This window comes from Loxodonta africana, chromosome X (genome assembly GCF_030014295.1).
Source record: "Loxodonta africana isolate mLoxAfr1 chromosome X, mLoxAfr1.hap2, whole genome shotgun sequence".
NCBI lineage: Eukaryota > Metazoa > Chordata > Mammalia > Proboscidea > Elephantidae > Loxodonta > Loxodonta africana.
Window position 1 is genome coordinate 34725345 of NC_087369.1, and position 7680 is coordinate 34733024.

A 7680-nucleotide genomic window follows, 5' to 3' on the forward strand; every position below is an offset into this window, starting at 1 on the left:
ATGGAGAATCCAAGGTCAAGAAAGGGAGAGTGTTGACATGTCATGGGGGTAGCAACCAATGCCACAAAACAATATGTGTATTAATTGTTCAATGAGAAACTAATTTGGTCCATAAACCCTCATCTAAAATACAATTGAAAAAAAGAAAGATTACAGCCAAGAAAATCCTGTGGAGCAGTTCTACTCTGTAACACGTGGGGTCACCATGAGTCAGGGGCTGACTCAGTGGCAGCTAACAACAACCAAGTACACGTCCCTCTGTAACTTCCTTTTTTCTATTAAGATTCTGCTTTTTAAAATTCATAGATATTGATACATGTAGCTTTGAGTCATTTAAGTTGTTAAATAGCATTCCACTTTTTGATGTACTGCAAATTATTTATTCATTCAACTATTGGTGCCCATTTAGGTTATTTCCAATTTATGCTGTTACAAACAGCCCCATTTAAATCACAGATAACTATTCTTTAGCATCTCCTTGTACATACTTCATAATAATTTCTTTACACAATATCCCTAGAAGTGGAATCATTGAGTCTATACTTGCAACCTCATAATTTATAAAGCTTTATGATGAGGAATGATATTTCACAGAGGAAATCTCTCTTCCTTGATTATCTTCTTTAAAATTACTTCAGTTCTCTTGGTCCTTTGTTCTGCATATACAGTTAGAACCAGGTTTGCAGATTCCGCAAAAACAAAACAGATGAGAGAAAGAAAAGCAAAAACAGACAAATAGAGAAGTACATACCCCCTGGTGGCATAGTGGTTAAGAGCTACAGCTGCTAACAAAAATGTCTGCAGTTTGAATCCACCAGGCGCTCCTTGGAAACCATATGGGTTAGTTCTACTCTGTCCTATAGGGTAGCCATGAGTCAGAATTGACTTGAAGGCAATGCCTTTTTTTTTTTTTAACCCCCCAAAAATGCTGGGATTTTTTTGAATTGCATCAAACTAATCACTTTATTTTAGAAGAATCGATATCTTTACAACTTGAGTTTTCATATCTATGGCATGTTATATAATTATTCAAAATATTCACTTTGCTTTTCTGGGAGAGTGTGATATATCCATGCCCATTTGAGGTAAGGTTTGGCCATATGACCTGCTTTAAGCAAGGAGACATAAGAAGTGAAATCCTGCTTCATATCCTCTCGGCTTGCCTAAGTCACTTGAAGAGATGGACTTTCCCAGCAAATTAGAAGTTTTTTAGTGACAAAGTTCCTGTGTCACTCTCCTCTGCCAATGGCTTTCTCTGGCACTGCTAAAGCTCCCTCAGCTTCGTGTAGGCAAAGCCTGTGTGGAGCAGTTGATGGCCTTAAGGACAACTCTCAGTCAAAGAGTTGCTGGATCAATTCCTCAGTTTCCGCAAGCTTCAATGGGATAATTTTGAGGAGTTTATCACACCTTATCTCAGAGGATGCTCAGCAGGCAGGATTGAGTTCCAATCACCTACAATGATGACCTGATTATTACTACATCCTTTATAGACTTTTCTCCCTCCCTTTTCTTACTTTCCTCACTCCCTCACATGTGCTTCCTGGGACCAACTTCCAAATAAACTACCTGCATCAAAATCCTTGTCTTAGGGTCTGCTTTTAGGAAAACCAATGGAAATCCTGGTGACGTAGTGGTTAAGAGCTACGGCTTCTAACTGAAAGGTCGGCAGTTTGAATCTGCTAGGCACTCCTTGGAAACTCTATGGGGCAGTTCCACCCTGTCGACAGCAACGGGTAACAACAGGTTTAAGAAAATCAAAGCTAAAGCCTCTAACTTATCCTGTTTATGGTACAGGCTCTTACCATAATGGACCCCCCCCACCACCACCAAGACAGTGGTTCTTGCCTGCAATTATAAAAATCAATGCCAAAATTAAATCAACAGTTTCAAGTATATGTTTGCTTGTTTTTTTCTTGTCCGTTCAATTGGCCTTTTCTTCTATCTAGATCCTAAATGAGCAATCCAGCCCTAGAAACCTGTTGCCGTTGAGTGGATTCCAACTCATAGCAACCTTATAGGACAGAGTAGAACTGTTCCATAGAGTTTCCAAGGAGCGTCTGGTGGATTCGAACTGCCTATCTTTTGGTTAGCAGCTGTAGCGCTTAACCACTAAGCCACCAGGGTTTCCTAAAAGAGATTAGCAAGTGAAGCAAAAAGTAGAACTGCTCCTCCGTAGGATTTTCTTGGCTATAATCTTTACGTAGGTAGATTGCCAGGCCTTTCTTCTATGGTACGACTGAGTGAGTTCAATCCAGCAATCTTTAGGTCAGTAGTTGGGTGCAAACTGTTTGTGCCACCCAGGGATCTAATATTTAAAAAGCTCCCACAATATTCTAATTAATTTACATAGAATATTTCATTTCATGCTCATGCATCTCCTGAGTTAGATGCTCTCACTATCTCACTATTTCAGCTGTGTGATTGATCATGGGCAAGTGGTTTACATTCTCTGAGTCTTAGTTTCCTCATTTATAAAATGGGGATAATAAGAGTACCTACTTTATGGAGTTATTGTGATGATTAAACCAGATAAAATAAGTAAAAGGTCCAGCACGGTGCTTTGCCCACAGTATGTGCTCAATAAATATTAGCTACTGTCTTATTGGAAACCCTGGTGGTGTAGTGGTTAAGTGCTGTGGTTGCTAACCAAAAGGTTGACAGTTCGAATTCACCAGACTCTCCTTGGAAACTCTATGGGAAAGTTATACTCTGTCCTATAAGGTCGCTATGAGTTGGAATTGACTCGATGGCAACGGGTTTTGTTTGTTTGTTTGTTTGTTTTTAAATCTTATTAGGTTCCTAGGTGGAGTAAATGGCCTGGCTATCTGCTTCCATGAGATCACAGCCATTGAAAGTCCTATGGAGCAGTTTTAAAACACATGGAGTCACCATACGTTGGAATTGACTTGATGGCAATGAGTTTTTTGTTTTATTTTATTGTTATTATAGGGTATCATCATCAAAGTTAAGCAAGTAGATGCAACTAGCTCTTCTCCCTTCCGTGCAACCTCTTCAAGGTAAACATTTTTCATTTTAAGCAGCCATTCAAGGCGCAAATGTTGGTCTCTATCTGCCTTGGAGCAGCAGAGGAAGAAGGGTCAGGAATCAGAGGAGGAACTGGAATGTGTGTTTAATTGCCTCCATGAACAACTACCTCCTTTGCCATGAGACTGGGAGAACTGGATGGTGCCCAGCTACCATTACTGAACATTTTGATCAAAGATTCTATAGCAGAATCCTGGTCAAAAGGGTGGAAAAATGTGGAACAGAATTTCAAACTCTCACAGAATCCAGACTTTCTGGAACCATTGAGGCTTGATGACCACCTGAAACTATTGCCCTGAAGACATCTTTAAACCTTAAATCAAAACTATCTGCAAAAGTCATCTTTAAACCAAACAACGGCTTAGCTTAATTAGAAAAGAATGTCTGCCTTGTGCTCTTTTAAAGAATTATCTATATTTGCTCAAACTGACAACAGAAACTCAACGGTTTAGATGAGAAGCTTAGGTGGGAAATGAGTTTGTGTTAATCATGGTGAAATAATTTGAAAAAAGGGATATCGAGAAAGGCACCACATCGTGAAGAATGTAACCAATGTCACTGAATTGTACATGTAGAAATTGTTGAAATGTATTGCTTTAATGTGTATATATTTCACCAAAAATAAAAAAGAAGTTTCCTACCTTCAGAATCAATATATGATCCTGAAATTCTTATCACTAGCATCAATCTGAATAAAGCACTTCCCAAACAACAATAATAAAATGCCTATTTGGCTCAGGAAAAAAAAACCTTTTTTTTTTGCTTTAAGGCTGCATCTGATTTTTAAAAATCAAATTATATCAGATTAAAAAAACTCACAGTAGAAGGAGGAAGCATAAAATATCAAATACTGTGGATCCAGCTGCCCTAGGGATGGCCTGGTGCATGACCAAGAGTGAGAAAAGATTATGAAAGGGTCTCCCAACATATAGAATTCTTCTGGTACTTCCTGGGAACCTTATTTCTCATCTAAAGTTGAATGTCACACATTTTCCTCCTCGTTTTAGTTCTAGACCATTGAACATTTGGACTGGCTGTGACCTGAATATGTTAATAATAATAATAAAAAACCCAAACCAAACCCATTGTCAATGAATCGATTCTGACTCATAGCGATCCTGTAGGACAGAGTAGAACCACCCCATAGAGTTTCCAAGGAGCACTTGGTGGATTCGAACTGCCGACCTTTTGGTTAGCAGCTGCAGCTCTTAACCACTACACCACCAGGGTTTCCAAATATGTTAATAGTGTGGTCAATGTTTCTTGAGGGAGTCCATCTCATAATCAATTATATGTGACACAAGAAGTAAGAAAAATAAAGCCTCAAACTAGTTTTGGTGCCGAGAAGAAAAATCAGCTGTTATTACAGCTAATGCAAATTTTGACAAAAGGGACCCATACCCTAGAGAAATAAGGTATTTAAGCTAAAGAATATCATGTGCAAACAACTTTATAAATTGACATTTTAGGATCATCAATTGTAGACTACTTTGGTTTTTCTTTTTTCCCCAAAGTTTTAAGAAATACTAAGTTCAAACTAAGAAGGTATTATTCATTATGGAGACATTAGTTCAAATGCCACCTTATATGTTTAACCGAACTTTGGAGTTTTCAAAGAGCATTTTTTTTTTCCCCACTTGACTCCCTTTACAATCTGGAGTAGAATATAAAGTTTATCCATAAACAGCAAAATGGGTAAGAATGGATGATGTAAGGGCAAAGCCTGCCCCAGACCAGGTAAAGAGTCCATTAGGATGAGGGAAGAAAGGAATTGGAAGAGAAAAGAGAGACAGACTTCAGTGAGTGTCTCCTAAGAGAGTACTGGAGCCTGGCCCCCATTCTCTGGAATGAGTCTGAGGTGGGAGGGGTGATGCTAGCCTCAGATAGGTTATGGAGGACCTGAGGGCAGAAGGAATTGTGCCACACATCTCAGGTGTGTCCAGGACACTGCAAGACTCTAAGAGAAACCTCTCATTTAGCAAGGCACAGAACAGAGGAAGCTGAGGCTGAGAGAGGTTCCCCGGTGGCTATACCTGATATAGCCTCATAGGGGGCCCACACACATCAGCCTGGGGAGGGGAAAGCACTGAGTGTTCCTAAACCTCCAAGAATCTGAGAGGGCACCAGTGGGCCTGAGGGTGCCTGGAGAAGAATCTGAGTTGTGTGGCTTTGATCTCCATCAGGGCTACTGTATCAGTTAGCTTTTGTTGTGTAACAAACACCCCAAAACTTAGTGGTTTAAAGTTGTTGTTGTTAGCTGCCTTTAAGTCAGCCCCCAACTCATAGCCACCCCATGCACAGTCGAAGGAAATGCTACCCAATCCTGCAACATTCCTGTGATCGGTTGTAGATCTGACCGTTGTGATCCATAGGGTTTTCATTGGCTAATTTTTGGAAATAGATCCCAGGCCTTTCTTCCTAAGTCCGTCATAGTCTGAAATCTGTTCAGCATCATAAAAACATGCAAGGCTTCACTGACAGAGGGGTCGTGGCTGCAAATGACGTGCGTTGGCCAAGAAACCCAGGTCTCCCATATAAAAGAATTCTACCGCTGAACCATCACTGCCGCCCAGTGGTCTAAAACAGCATCCACTTAGTTAACTCGTGATTTTAATGGCACTCCATATGGTCTGACCAAGCTCAGCTTTTCTCGACTGGGCTCACTCCTATGTCTGGGGCCTTGGCTGGGATGGCTAGAATAGCTGGGCATCTCTCCACATGGCCTCTTAACCTCTAGCAGGCTAGCCCAGGCCTATTCACATAGTGGTGTCAGGTTCCTAAGAGTGGAAGCTGCAAGACCTCTTGAGGCCTAGACTTGGAATTTACACAATGCCACTTTGACTGCATTTTATTGGCCAAAGCGAATCACCAGAACAGTTAAAATTCCAAGGATGGGAAAAGACCCCACCCTTTGATGGGAAAAGCTGTAACAGGGAAAGGTAACGGATTTGGGACATTTTTTTATCCCAGATATATAGCTAATTAGTGGGTATGCTGTGATGAGAAGCCAGACCTGATGACTGATGAGTGCAGACCAACTGTGCCATATTTTCGTAATAAAACAAAATACACGGAGATGTGAATGTTTCCTTAACTTGCTCTTGTTCTCTTAATTTCCTTAGACATTCAGTCAAAAGACTAGAGTAGAAGTGCTTTTCCGTAAAGATCTACCAATCACAGAGTCAGCTGCCTCGGAAAAGTAGAATGACTGACTCCTTAGTAACATTCTTAAAGAGTGACAGTCAAACTTGTCTTCTATAGGCTAAATCTAGGACAAAATCGTTGAAAAGGTTGAGGGCATGATGACAGTATACATAAGGACTTTAATGTCCCTGAATCAGTCACGAATGGCAAGTTAAAAAAATACCCACAACACTTAAAAAAGTCTGCCTCAGGCAATCTCCAAACATTTGACATTTCATTTATTGGAAAAATGTAGCTTTTTGTAATTAAAAAAGTTTTGACACTGAAAGCGACTTTAAGACCTGTTAAAATCAGGTCAGTGAAGTTGCTGATGACCTCAAAGTTTTTATCATAACATTGAGAGATTGAAGGCTGTGGGTTTGTAGCTATACCTGTAATAGATATTTGCAGAGGGAAAATGCATCCCAATGAAACATTTTTAGATCGCAATGTTGCAGAGGCTTGCAGAAGCCTAGGGAATCCTAAATAAGTTTTATTCATGTCCTACTTTTATAAAAGAAATGAGCCCTATTAAGGTAACCTAGCTGGGAACTGGGAGCTCTGGTGGCGCAGTGGTTAAGCACTCGGCTGCTAACCGAAAGGTTGGCGGTTGGAACCTACCAGTCGCTCCACAAGAGAAAGATGTGGCAGTCTGCTCCTGTAAAGATTACAGCCTTGGAAACCCTGTGGGGCAGTTCTACTCCGTCCTATAAAGTCCCTGTTATGAGTCGGAATTGACTCAACGATGGGTTTGGTTTTTGGAAGGTAGCCGTCTGTTGGAGGTGATCCTTACTGTACTTGATTGGTCAACTGTGTCAATAATACCTTGACTGCAGTGGTCAGTAGGATCTATCAGATTGAGATAGCTACCTATGACAGTTGTGTGCCATGGTGTTGAATCCCAGTTCACAGCGACCCTATATAACAGAGTAGAACTGCCTCAAAGGATTTCCCAGGCTGAAATCTTTACAGGAGCAGATCGCCAGATCTTTTCTCCCACAGAGCCACTGGTGGGTTCAAACCACCAACCTTTCAGTTAGCAGCTGAGTGCTTAACTATTGCACCACCAGGGTTCCTTGTCTATAGCAGTACATGAAAACAACAGAAGGATTAATTATCAACAGCTGGAGCCTCACTTCACCTCTTGTACTGTTTAGGTTCGGCACATCCCTTACTGTTTGTTTCCACACCAGTGGATGCTGGGATGGTTGAATCAGTGTTCAAAGTTCACTCTACGTAATCTATGCGACAGTAATTGCTAAGGAAAAATCGTCTACTTGCCAAAGTGCTCCTGATTCATTATTGGACTGTAGATTCATTTCTTTTGGATGGCTCTGCAGTCTTCAACCTCCTTCAATAGGAGTTCTCCTTGTTCTCTGATCAACCTTCTGTGTTCTGCCTGTTCTAGGGCATCTCGTTTGGTGGGAAAGACAATTTCCAGTTTGGGTTCTC